This window comes from Marmota monax, unplaced genomic scaffold, assembly GCF_021218885.2.
Source record: "Marmota monax isolate L192 unplaced genomic scaffold, Marmota_monax_Labrador192_F-V1.1 WCK01_AAM20220418_F8-fsc00099, whole genome shotgun sequence".
NCBI classification, from domain to species: Eukaryota; Metazoa; Chordata; class Mammalia; order Rodentia; family Sciuridae; genus Marmota; species Marmota monax.
The window spans coordinates 5,463,920-5,477,268 of NW_026692126.1; the positions used below are offsets into that span (position 1 = coordinate 5,463,920).

Here is a 13,349-nt window from a genome sequence, read left to right on the forward strand (position 1 = left end):
GTCATTCACGCCTCTTTAGTTGTGCCTCCTCAGCAGACTTGGGAGCCTTGCTCCAGGTGCCAGTAATCACAGAATTTCATGGGAAGAAACCATGCTGCACTGTGAGATATATTCAAGAAAATATGGATAGTCTTTTGAGATGAAAGAATAGAAATACATTCCTGAAGACAGAATATATAACAAGTAGCCGAAGAAAACCAACAAACATGCATTCTAAACAATGTTTTTTATGGTCTTTTTTGTTTTCTTTTTACAATATATCAGGATTCTCTAATTCAACATTGAAAAGAAAAGCAACACATTAGCTTGCCTTCATTTTGCCTGATTGAAAGGAGAAAAAAAATACATTCCTTAATCCTAGTCAATATTTCCTTATTTCAATATTTAAAAATTCAATTATTATTATGAAGAATGATATAAAGATAACATAATATTAATAGATAAGTTAGTTTCTTTTAATTAGATGATAAAAACAAGACTAATATATTTAAGATGTTTGTGAATAAAATATAGATTTTGTTAATAATTGAGTTAATATTATTTAATATTTTATTTTATATTTTTACCTATGGGAAATGCTTTCAAAGCAAAAGTAAAAGTAATCCTTTTACTTAATTAGCATGCTTTAGATATCCAAAATTATTGGCTTATTTTTTCAGGGATCTCCAGTTGTTATTTCATGAGGTTCATTTATGGAATAAAACACACACACACACACACAAACAATGATTTCTGTGGTCAAATCAATAGCCCTATATAAAAAGAAAGATTTGGGATGCTAAAAGTTCGCTGATTCTTATGGATTGTTGGATTGGAAAACATCCTTATAAAAGGATAAAACTCAATTTTAACTAATTTGCTTAACTTGGCCTGAGTGATACATAATCCTTTTGTTGTTCTTTTGCATAGGCATCTTAAAATGACCAACAAATTTAAAATCAGAACTGAAGCAGTTTGATCTACACCTCCCATGACAGTTCCACAGAGACTGAAGAAACGTGAATGTCTCCAAAGGAGAGTAGAGAGCTTGGTTAGTTGTACCCTGAAATTAGAATGTGATTAAGGTATGTCATTTCTTTGAGCTCAATGGAAATGCTTTGTTCTTTCCATGTTGGAGAATTTCTTTCCTTTTTTCTCTAGCCTCTCCCCTTCTCTCTCCTTCTCTCTCTCTCTCTCTCTCTCTCTCTCTCTCTCTCTCTCTCTCTCTCTCTCTCTCTCTCTCTTCTTTTCTTCCTCTCATTAGCAGATGTCTTTTATAATTGATGTTGTTCACTCTCCTTTCATCAAATGTATGCCACATCACTTAGGCGAACCAGCAGCCAGGGCACCTAAACACACATTAGAGGGGAATGGCATCCATGAGACGCTTCGACTGTCTCATCAGGGCAGTTATAATAAGCATCTCGGTGCCACTGAATGCACTGCTGTATTCAAATAATACCTTTCATCTTCACTCTTTTTTAAATATAAAAGTAAACCTTGAAGCCCTTTGAAGGACCTCACCAAACAACATACATATGAAAATAGATCACTAAGGCTTTGAAAAACATTCTTATGTAAAATCTGTAAAGCATCTTAGCATTTTTTTTCCAAGAAAGACCTTCAGGTAAATGATAGCTTTTAATAAGACACATGACAATCTCAATTATGAGAATCGTTATTGTGTGCCCTGTGTGCCATTTCATGTTCCCAAAGGACTTTTTTTTTTCCTCAAGAATTTCCAGGGCTGTCTACTGTTTTCTGTGTAAAAGCATGCTTAAGTGTCCCCCCGAAGCTACACTCATTTAAAGAAAATTTTAAAAAGGACAAAACAAAATGAGAAAAACCAAACCAAAACAAAACAAAACCTTTGACAAGTGGTCAGACAGACTGGAACTACAGGATTATAGGTAAGAAGGATAAAATGAAGGGTTGAAAGCTGTAATTTCTATTTCTGTGGTGGTAACTGAATCAGCTGTTAGAGTCAGCCAATTAAAGAGATGGCCACTTGAGCTGAGCATCTAGAAGGGGACCCTTCTGAGTCTAGCAGGAAATCAGACCTCGGGCTCTAAAGATGTCTCTCTGTTGGCGATTCCTCACTGGATCCCATTCCCAGTTAATTTTTATCCCTCCCTTTTCTGTGGGTCCCTCTTTCTATTCCATGATTAGCCCTGTCTTTAACAGTTCCATGTTTTACTTTTCTTTCATTTCCTTTAAACAAAGGAGCATGCTTACATGTGCAAAATAGTAGTGGCTTGGCTCCTGGCTATTCTTCCATGTTAGATGACTCTAGAAAACAAAGAACATGTTTTGAAAGGGAACACTGTGACACTCAAAGGACCTCGTCAATCCAGTGGGGGCTTATTTACTTTGAACATGCTATGCTTGAGGATTTTGGAAAAATCCACTGACCAGGAATGATTTTAAAGAGGATGTGTGCACATAGAGGTGTCAGGCAACCACATTTGTAGATGGAATAATTTCTAGCCTAAATTTAATAGTAACACGATGTCACTGTTAAACAAAATGATAAATTATAGATGTCTCCTCTAGCTTGCATACTCACTATTTTGGCATTATATGGTCATTGGAATTAGCAGAATTATAGACCCGATAGGAAGCATAAAAATTATATAATGCAGATCTCATATTTTGGATGAAGAGAAAGAAGTCCAGAAAATAATCTATTCTAAGTCATTCAGTTTGTTTACATATGCCATGGACTTAATTATAGTTTTGCATATATTTAGAGAAAGAAAATATTTTCTTGGAAAATATTTCTGAAAAATGTTTGAGGAGAAACCCAATCATCAAAATACACATATAGTGAAGTGTAACATTCAATATGAACAAGAATATGTATTAAATTTCCTGAGGATATTATTCATATAGAAAAACTTACTTCATTTGTTAATATGTGTTCTGATTTCTGTAGATGTATGAAGTATACCCAAATTCTGTACATAAATGAGTATCAATACTTATCTCCGTTTATTTTTTCTGTATTCTGATTATTTATCATACTCCTGTGTTTTTAACCAGAATAAAGAGATTACCCAGAAGAAAAGAAGGTAAGCTATTGTCAAAACTTCAGAATGTGTTTCCCCCATTTTTAGTATTGAACTCTTAAAAAATATATATGTATAGGGGGAAAAAATCCCATTTTCTCATTTATGCATTTTCATAAGAATTGACAGAAGTGGGAGTGGGGAGGCTATGTATTGTAAATAAAATAAACAAACAGCTGGATCTATAATTAGAGGCAATTAGTGGTATCCTATAGAAAATATGGTTTTCTCCTGATGATATGATAGACATAATGTTTTTAAAATCTGAGATATTAAAATACTGATAAATATTAATGTTAATCAAAACTTTCAAAAATTTAGCTACATCCCAAATCAACTTTCTAGTTTTTCTATGAAAATCAAACAATTAAAAAAAAACCAAATATTCTCTTAGATTAATATTTGAAACATCACACAAAAATGTGTGTGGTGCTAATACTGGAAAAGCAGCATTTCTGCAAATTAGACAAGAATGTATTAGCTCCAAAAAGCTTTCCACACAGTTCTGTACTTAACAGTGTGACTTAAGATGTATTTAAGAAATCATAACTTCTTAGTTCTAAGTATGTTTTGACGTACATGTTTAAAAAACTATCATCTCTTCAGTTAAAGATGAACATGTTTATGAAGTAGTAATCTTTAAGTGCTTCTCAGTTTCCACTACTGATTCAGGGAATTTGTTCCAAAATATCAAGGTTGCATGTAATTGAAATAGAAATACTATAATTTTGAAAAACAGTAATTAAACCAGGATTTTGCATCGGCTCATAGTTTTTAATCTGTGCTTTAGGGTCCCTAAACTCAGCGTTCTCCAAGATCTGCCTCATCTCCAAGACTGTAATAATTTATATAATATCAAAATGTCTAATATTAGACATATAAAATATTATAGTAATGAATTTGAGCTTATAGAAAGTTGCATTCCCGTTAGCCTGAACTGTTCAAGGAAATCACCACAAATGAAGACAAACTTAATTTTCTTTCCTTTTCTACTTAAGTAGACTAATTTGTAACAATTGGGTTTGATGTTTGTTGTCTTAATGCTGTATGAAGAGATCCATGACTTATATCAGAATTTTTAGGCATGTGGTATTTGTATTCTTAATAAAGATGTCCATGATCAAACATTGCAATGAAAATTACTTCACACCAAATCACTATTCTGAGAATCTTCTGGACAGGAAGTGTAGCTGTGTATCACCTGCCTGTTCTGAATTCTACAGATATCTCTGAAAGGTACAATTCAAGCAAAATTCAAATCTGATTATAAGAAAAAAAAAAGCATCATTCTCTGTCTGCTATTTATTTAAAATTTTTAAAATGAATTACAAATGCAGAACAATATTTATCCATTGTTAACTTTATGTAGCAAAATTACACTAAAGTTTATAAGGCATCTTTAACCAAAAAAGCCTAGAAATAGCCTTCAGATAAAAGAAAACAACAACAACAAAAAAATGGAAAAAAGGAAAGTTATATCTTATACAAGAGAAATTATTTCAGAGCTATTACAGTTTTTAAAGGGCATATTGAAAGATAATTTTATGATCAAAATATATTTAGTTAGAAAGTAGGCTGTGCTTTAGAGATGAAATATAAATAAGTCATATTAAAAGCAATGATTATACAGAGAAAGAAGCGACTGCTCTTTGTAAGATGCCATCTTATTTAAAGTAAACAACATGGGATGACTTACTTGCTTTTCAGAAAAAGAAGTTGATTGACAAATCTGGACATTCACAGGCAATGTACCATATAACTCAAAACATCAGGACAGAAATGATAGATTATAAATGGAAATTCAATGCTGGCTATAATCATTAGCAATAGTTTTCAACACTGAAAAGGAAAGCGTTCAGGGGCTTGGGAATTCGAGTTGAAGTGGAGAATTTGAGTGTAAGGAAAAGGAATTTTATTCATATTTCAGGGTTAGACATCTATGCTGGAAAGTTTTCATTTTCCAAGTGAATAAAAAGGAAATGACATAACTAAGGCCAATTTATACTGACCAGAGAGTCTTTTGTTCTTCTCTAAAGTTTTTCGAAAGTGGCATTGTTGATATTTTGGACTAGAAAATTCTTTGGTGTGGGGAGATGTCCTGTACAATGGAGGATGTTCATCACCATTCTTGGACTCTACTTACTAGATGCCAGGAGCACACTCCCCTTCATAGCAATATCCAGATGTTCCCAAATGCCTTTGAGAGAACACAAGCTTACCATGACTGACAACCACCTGTCTAGGCATTTTTTTTCTTTTATTTATATGTAAAAAGAGTTATGTTGGTTCTGTGCATTCACATTAATAGAAACTGTATACACAGATCTTTTACATGCTAAGTTAAGAACAGCTCTATAATGGAAATGTTTCTTCAGGATATAAAATCAAAGGATGTATAAAACTGGAATTTCAGTGGTGCCTTCACAATTTGAATTGTTTGCTAGATAACATGATTTTAAGGGATCTGGAATGTAGAATTATACTTTTGTGCCTCATTTGAACATTTGGAATGTAAGCCTGGTATTATGTTTGCCTTTAACTGGACATGAAAAAAATTAATGGATATTATAGTTAAATACAGTAATGCATCTCCAGAGAAAATTATTTTACAGCAGAAAACAAAATAATAGTTCATTAGAATGATTCTACATGGAACTTGTTTTAGCAGAAAAGTGACCCTCATTGTGATTTCCCATAAAAGTTAGCTTTTTACATTTATTAAAGCACAGTTTTCCTGGGGAGGAATGAAATATTGAGAGTAAAAGAAAAAAATCTAAAGTGAAGCTTTGAGATGATTGAGATGGGCTGTTAATCATGTAGTCAAACTATCAACTATCAACTATTTTGTTTTAGCTTACAGTGAGATGTTAGAGAAACTATTAATTGACATGCCTCTGTTTTGAGTGTAAGTGTGTGTGTGTGTGTGTATGTGTGAGTGTGTGTGTGTGTGTGTAGAAAGAACAAAATGATAATCCCATGGAAACCTCTGAGACAAATGATTAAAAGAGAAATAGCTAGGAAGTACAGAATCTTAAAGCATTAGACCATATGAAAAACAGATAGTATTGATCCATTGTTCTTGCAAAAATTGTGAAAATTGTTAAGCCAGGATGTTTTAGCTTGAGTTAACTTCAACAGAAGAGCACCCTGGACAACTTAGGTATATCAATTAATCAATATTTTGTTTCAGAATATTAATAACTGTCTAATGAGTGTGTGTGTGTGTGTGTGTCTTCCCAATTAAGCACATCATATGACTAAACCGATTTTCCTAAAGCTCCTCAGATTTACCTACTTTAAAGCCCTTTACTAGATGGCATGGGGGCACTAAAATTCATACATACTCCAATTTCTTCTTTATTATATTTCTAAGATTTGAAATCTTAATAAGTTCTCTGGATCTATGAATGGGGAGATAATAGGTTTGTCTTTTATAGACCCAGCGTGCACACTAAGGATAGATATGGGCTCAAGCATTAATTCTGATTTCACTAAACACACCACCACGAATCTGTTGTATGAAGTTATAGAATTAAAACTTAGGATATTTTGTAGCTCCAACCTATAGTAACTATATCATAAAGTGGTATTACTTTTATGGTTTAATTTGTCTTTCTTTATGAAGAGCTTAGGATAATGATGATTTGTTTCTATATATTGCATTTTTAAATTACCATGAATCTTTCCCTGGTAATAAATAGCATTACATACAATAAAAGTAGAGGAGCTATGAGAACTTGTGTTGTTAGTGTATCTGAAATGTAATAAAACAGTTTTTATTTTGTAGTGAATAAGCTCACATTGATAAAAAATTGCAATTTAATTTAACAAGGTACTCTGAACCTATTTCTTTCAATTTGGTTACTGAAGCAATGTTTAGTTACCATAGATCTTTTAGGTCAGTTTCACAAATTTGAGTTGTATCCTGACTACTAGGATGATCTGGTAAAATAAAGATGTTGGGTTTTGTGCCCATAGAATCTAATTCAGATGATGAAGCCTGGGATCCTGCATTTCTCACAAATTCTTAGGTGATCCAGACCACAGAGAGCCACTTTTATGGAACTTAAAGTTCATGTGTAGCTTCTTAATTTGGCTTTCTCTATTATAAATGGCACAGACCATGCAGATGAAATAAATAAGCAAATATATGAATTCAGTTCATTTATTTGTATTAGACTAAATCAGGTTTACCATGAGGACAAATGACTTCTGAGAAAGGTTGCTTTACTTTACTTTTAAAAATTTTAAACTTTAAATGTTTTTTTTTAATGGTGCTGGGGATGGAACCCAAGGCTTCACACATGATAGGAAAACACTTTACCACTGAGCTACATCCCTAGTCCCAAGAGGGGTTGTTTTCAATAAGGGATATTTCACATGCCTTTGAAAGACAGGAAACATTAAAAGAAAACAAAACTGATAAACTTCTGACAGAGATATGAATTAGTTAAAAAAATTATTGCCCACAACACAGTAAAAGTTTGCTTTCCTAAACTAACAGAACACCTTTTTATCAACAATTTGGTCATATTTTTCTCAATTATGTTCATTTCACTGCCCCAAAAGAATGAACTAGTCTCTTCCCAGTGTTCATTTCCTCCAAAGTTTCTAATAGCTGTTGTCTTTATATATTTTATATCTTAAATAGAACAGCAAGGCCCTACTTATTAAAAACCTTTATTTCAATTTTTTCAAGATCTTACTAAAATTAAGATATCACACTAAATGATAGGACCTCTAGTATATTGAATAAATTAACCAGACTCATAAATGAAAACATTTTTAAAGACAGGCAGGGCCATCACCAATATTCCTGGGAGCTGTGCAACTTCAGAATGTGGCCTTGATTTAGACAATGATATGTGTGATGCTATGGAATTGTGCAGTCAGATGCTCCTGAGTCAGAGGTAACAGGCCAGGCTTAACAAAACAGGTGTCAAGTTCTAATCCTAACTCAAAAATTACACAGAATGAAGGAGATATGGGGTAAAAATTGCACATGTCAATTGCAGCTATTTAGTTGACTGCTATTAATTCAGTGAGAGACAATAATATTAGGTGCTGCCCACAAAAGCTAGGAAAAGGTTAATGTTTAGTGGGACAGGGTGGTGGGTTGGAGGAAGACATGAACTGCCTCTCTACAGGGGCAGAACAATCCAGTGTTGAATCATAATGCATGCCATCCTCAAATCTGCAAGTTATTGAGAAGGATCATTGAGCTCTGTATGTGTGCTCAGTTAATCTGCCTTGCTTTAGGTGAAACCAAAGCAATGATGATTCTACTAAGTTGCACAAAATATTAAGCTAATATCTACACTTAGTAAAATAACAATACAGGTCTTTGAACAGGAGAGATGAAATTGTCAAATTGAATTAATGTCAATAATCTCTGAACAATACATATTGCTTTTGATAGTGAAAAATGCCAAAATAGTGTACTCTTTAAAACTCTCATAAAGAAATATGACTCCTTGATTCTAGCTTCTGAATGATTCTAGCTACTGAATTTTTTTTTAATAACTTGTCATTTTTTCACCATATAACAAGGCAAGTTGGGAAAGAAATCATTCTTGGTTGTATACCGGAAAGTCATCAGACTGTCTCCTCTGTACAGTCACTAGTGTCCAAACACAAGCTGCTCATTGATTTATCCATGTCCAAACATTTTCTATTCTCTTAATGCACCGGTCAGTTGTTGTATTAGAACACTTAAAATTAAACCTTATTATTGAGTTCTTGATCTTGAAAAACTAACTTTTGCTAACGCCTCTTAATACTTGTCTCCTAAGTCCACAAGATAGTTTGGAGAGTACTTACTCTCCTTCTTTCCTACACATTTTAATGAATCTGGCCTGTTATCTGCCACAAAAGCAAATGTACAAACCTCCACACTGTAGCGCAAAGACCTCCCGTTCACACTGTGCACATCCAAAGTGCTGACATGAGTGCTTTATGGGCTGTATTCAATGGGCAGGGTAATCTGTGATAACAAAATTGTATCCCTTCCTTCCTGCAATTACCTCACTATCCTTACAGCCTTGACATCTGGGAACCCACTGCTTCTGTGGCAGCTGTGGTTCCTGCCCCATAGCAGGAAGTTAAGGACACATTCCAAAGAGCCCCGATTGTTTGGACATTCTCTGGCAGCTCAAAAAGTTTGGATATTAGAAAGCACTAAGTTATCTGGTACCATCCATGGTTTCAAACCACAAGCAATTTATCACACATCAATCTTAACTATTTACAGGTTATGGATGTTGTCTTTCTCTGAATGACAAAACTACATTAGGATCATATTCCAAATTCATCCGTTTTAAATATGATACAAGTTAGAGAATTAAACCTCATTCTGCCCCTATTGAGAGTATACTGAATGTTTTAATTGACAACTTCACTTTGCTGTTATTTTTCAAATGATCAAGATAGGAGGCAAGCTCCAATACAAATTGCCAGAAGAGAATGAATTTACTTAAGTTAGCAAGCTGTGCTCAGTTAATAACAGAGAAATTTTAAGATACTTATAAATTTGCTAGAAATCCAGAGACCTCCAAAAGAAGTTTAGAATTCTTAAGTGTCGGGCAAACCCAAGTGTATTTTGGCTTCACTACATGTCTGAAATTATTTTGTGTTTGGGGTCTGATAAAATTTAAAAATTGTTTACTTAGATTGTTTGTATTCTTTAAAAATAACCAAAAGGAATGACTGCTGGATGCATTCACTGTTAATTAATCTTTGAAATGAGCTATAAATAATCATTATCTTGATTTTAAGAGCATTAGTGTTTTTTGTTCATAAAATTAAGAATGAAATTGATTTTAGTAATAACCTACAATCACTTTGTTAATCAACATGATTGCCAGTGATCTCCTAGAAACTAAATTGTTTTGTTCCTGAACAGATTGAGGGTTATTCTGATTCATAGCACTGCTGGGCATAAATAAAAATCATATATGATTTGGTTTGATTTAATTTACAAATTTTATTTTTTATTTATCTTTTTCCCACTTTCCTACATTTCCTTCAAAAATTTCCCATGATTCTCCTTTGCCTATTTTTATTTGTCACAATTTGCTGTTTAATGTATTATTTATTTATTTCTCTGAAAATTTTACATTCATGGTGATTAAATCTCAATCTCTTCCTCTCATAATTTAGCAGTCAAGTTGAAATGATTAAAAAAAGATTATGTTTTTATTAAGTGACTATAATCTCCAATATCCTTTTCTCAGTAAAATTGTTTTCATATTGTATTTATAATACATTTTTTGATTCTTATTTTGCGTATGTTTAAGCATTCAGTTTTAGCCACTTCCTATAATACCCAGAAGATGTTGAGTATTCTCCTGACATTTTTTTTCCTTCATTGTATATTGACAGTTTAAATAACCATAAAATAAATATGTGTTTAGATAGTACTTGGTTTGTTTACTTTCACTGCTCTAGAAAATCTTGCTAGGCAATCTGCCTGGGGCTGATACTGGTAACCATTAACAATCATGGGTTCCAGAAAGATGTTGATATGAATTTTTAAAAGCTTTTTCAAAATCAGATACAAAGTATGCAATACATTCTCTGGGATTGTTTTTGTTGCCCTTCATACTGTCCTGTTTTTTTTTTTTTTTTTAATACTGTTGCCTTTCTAATCTTAACTGTAATTAACTTTTCATCAGCACACAATGAGTAAGAGCAAATTCTGTATCAATCTTGGGTTGTTCCTGAGCATTCATAGACAGATAAATTATTTTCAGAATCAGTAAAGTAGGATTCCCTCTATATGATGGTCTTTTGGGCATTGTTGTTTTGCAATGACAGCGATGTCCTCTTCACTACTAAGCAATCCACTCACACAAAAGTGTCAGGGACACACCCTTTTGCAGTCAGAGATTCCATTGTTGGGCATGTGTACTGAGCACTGGGGAAAATATCATGCCTGGGACTCTGTACTCCAGCATCTTCTCATAGGCGACAGCTGGATAACAATAAACAGTAGGCAAAGGCTTGTCAACAGAATCATCTCCATTTGCCCCACTTTGGGACAGAGAGCAAAAGAAGCCTCTGTTTCTGTTGAATACAAACCATTTTCAATATTTAGAAAAAAACAAGAATAATGAAGAATTCAATTACAGGCTCTAGATAAGATTTTGTTTGCTTGTTGATGAGTGTTTTGCAGAAATGCCCAGTGAATTTGAATTGTTTTCCTTTGAGCATGACTTGTGTCAGAAAGTATTCATGAAGCTTCTCTTTCCTTTGTTCTCTCACACTTTTTAAATCAAATCACTTTTAACTTTCCAAAGACATCTTGATTAGAAAGTTGACTTTTAGAATTTTGTTATACCATGATATTATAAAATCTATCAAGGCAAAGAGGCGGGGAGAAGAACAGATGATTTATGTAGGAGATATTGTGACCTGAAGCTATTCAAACCTGACTTAGCAAAGTTTATTACCAAGATATCCCCACCAAAAAATATAAATTTCAATAGAATGAAAATGTTGTTTTTTATCATTAAACACATTCCTTCAATTATCTCAAGATTTTCACCTGGAAAAGAAGCTGGAAATCATTCTTATATATAATAATAGAATAGATAGATGTATTTTTAATAATTGGCTAAATCTTGGCAAAAATATTCCTGACTCAGTATCTACTTTTTAAATAGAATATTGCTCATTTTATTTTTTAATATGAAAGATAATCACCATACAAATGAATAAGACCGAAAATAGAATAGATTCTGGAAACTATTATCAACATACTGCCATCTAAAAATAATGTTTTTGACATAAAGGCTCTTTATCTATAACTCTATTAAATTAAAGACTATGAGCAAATCATTCTTTCTTCCTCTTGTCTGATTTTCCAAAGAAATGCAATCTAATTAATCTATTATCAAAATGTCTAATATTGTACCACCCCCTTGACAATGCAGAATAGACTGAGTTTCATCCTCAGTATTAAAAAAAAATTAGTGTGTACATTTTAAATTACAATTTAAAGCCAAAATTTTTGTTAAAATTTTACAGGTTTTTCAGTAGAGACTTGATCTGGAGAGCTTTTGGTATGATTTATGCAAATGTAGCACATATTCTATTATAGACTATTAGCTATGGAGTTTCCTCACAGAGGTCAAACATTAAAGTTTTGCTTAGTCTTATGAGCAAAATATCTGCTTATTGTTTCAAAAGAAAAATAAAGGAGAGAAGAAAAAAATTACAATGTTCTTAATTCCTAACATTCAAATGCCATTGAGCTGCTAATATCAGGACATTTGAGTCCACTCACTTTAAAACCCAGATGCAAATATTTCGGGCACATTGTTGTGAGCACTGCATAATCATGATGTAACCTAAAATAACAAAGGGAGAAAGCTCAGCTCTTCTTGATAAAACATGCTTTACTTTTTATGTGGTGTTAACACAATGACTTAGATGGAAAACGAAATCTGTCTTAGTTTAAGACAGAAGCACAAAGATGTTTCCCTTCTGGACAACAGACTTCAGCGTCACAAGATCAAAGGAACAATTTTATCTGCATTGTGACTACAGACCAAAAGATTTCAGTGTTCCTGTCTCCATGCTAGAGCCTATGTGTCTTTAATGGCATTTAAATTATAGCCCTCTGTAGCCATGCAGTCAAAACACCACGTCATCTGATGGGGCACCGTATTACAATCTGTCAGTATGGCTCATTTAAAAACTCTTCTATACTATACTGGCCCTCATTTTTCTCTTTTGCTAGGAAAAAAAAATGAGCAAATTGTCTTTTATACTAGGTTTATGAGTTGACCTAATCAAGATGGACAAAAGAGACACTGATTTATATTATTTTAACATAAATGATTTATAGATATTTTTCCTTCCTTTTTTCTGCTGTTCATTGACTCCAAATTTTTGTTTGCTTTTAAGATTTTCTATTTTATGTCTCACATGGCACATAGCGTATTATAGACACACATTACATTAAAAACAAGAATGTGTGTCCATCAGAGAATCATAGGTAAAATTTTTTTTTGTTCTCAAAACAAGTTTGTTTTTTTTTAATGTTAAACCAGTTTATAATAGGATGACTATTATATATAAAGGGAAGGAACTGCCTTCTGCATTCTGGTATAGCACACAATGCAGATGGTGTGTTTCAAATGTCAGCAGAGAAACAAGTTTTAATTTGAATATGTACTTTTAACATAATGTTTATTAAAGAGACAACAATAAAAACTCTGCAAATTAACATTTCACTTAGAGTATTCCTGCATATATAAGAAAGTTACATTTTTTACAAAACAATGAACTTTTTCTTAT

At 32.8% G+C, this 13,349-nt stretch overlaps 1 long non-coding RNA gene across 2 annotated transcripts in view; it reads left to right on the forward strand.

Annotated features, from left to right (window-relative positions):
- LOC124106893 (uncharacterized) overlaps positions 1-13,349 on the forward strand; it is a 79,371-nt gene that overhangs the window by 33,649 nt on the left and 32,373 nt on the right. The window contains exon 2 of one of the 2 annotated variants that reach the window (XR_009228788.1): positions 910-4,172. This is a non-coding gene — a long non-coding RNA (uncharacterized LOC124106893). Of the gene's footprint in view, positions 1-909; positions 4,173-13,349 lie in introns of those variants that run through there. The other variant, XR_006856222.2, reaches the window with a different exon arrangement.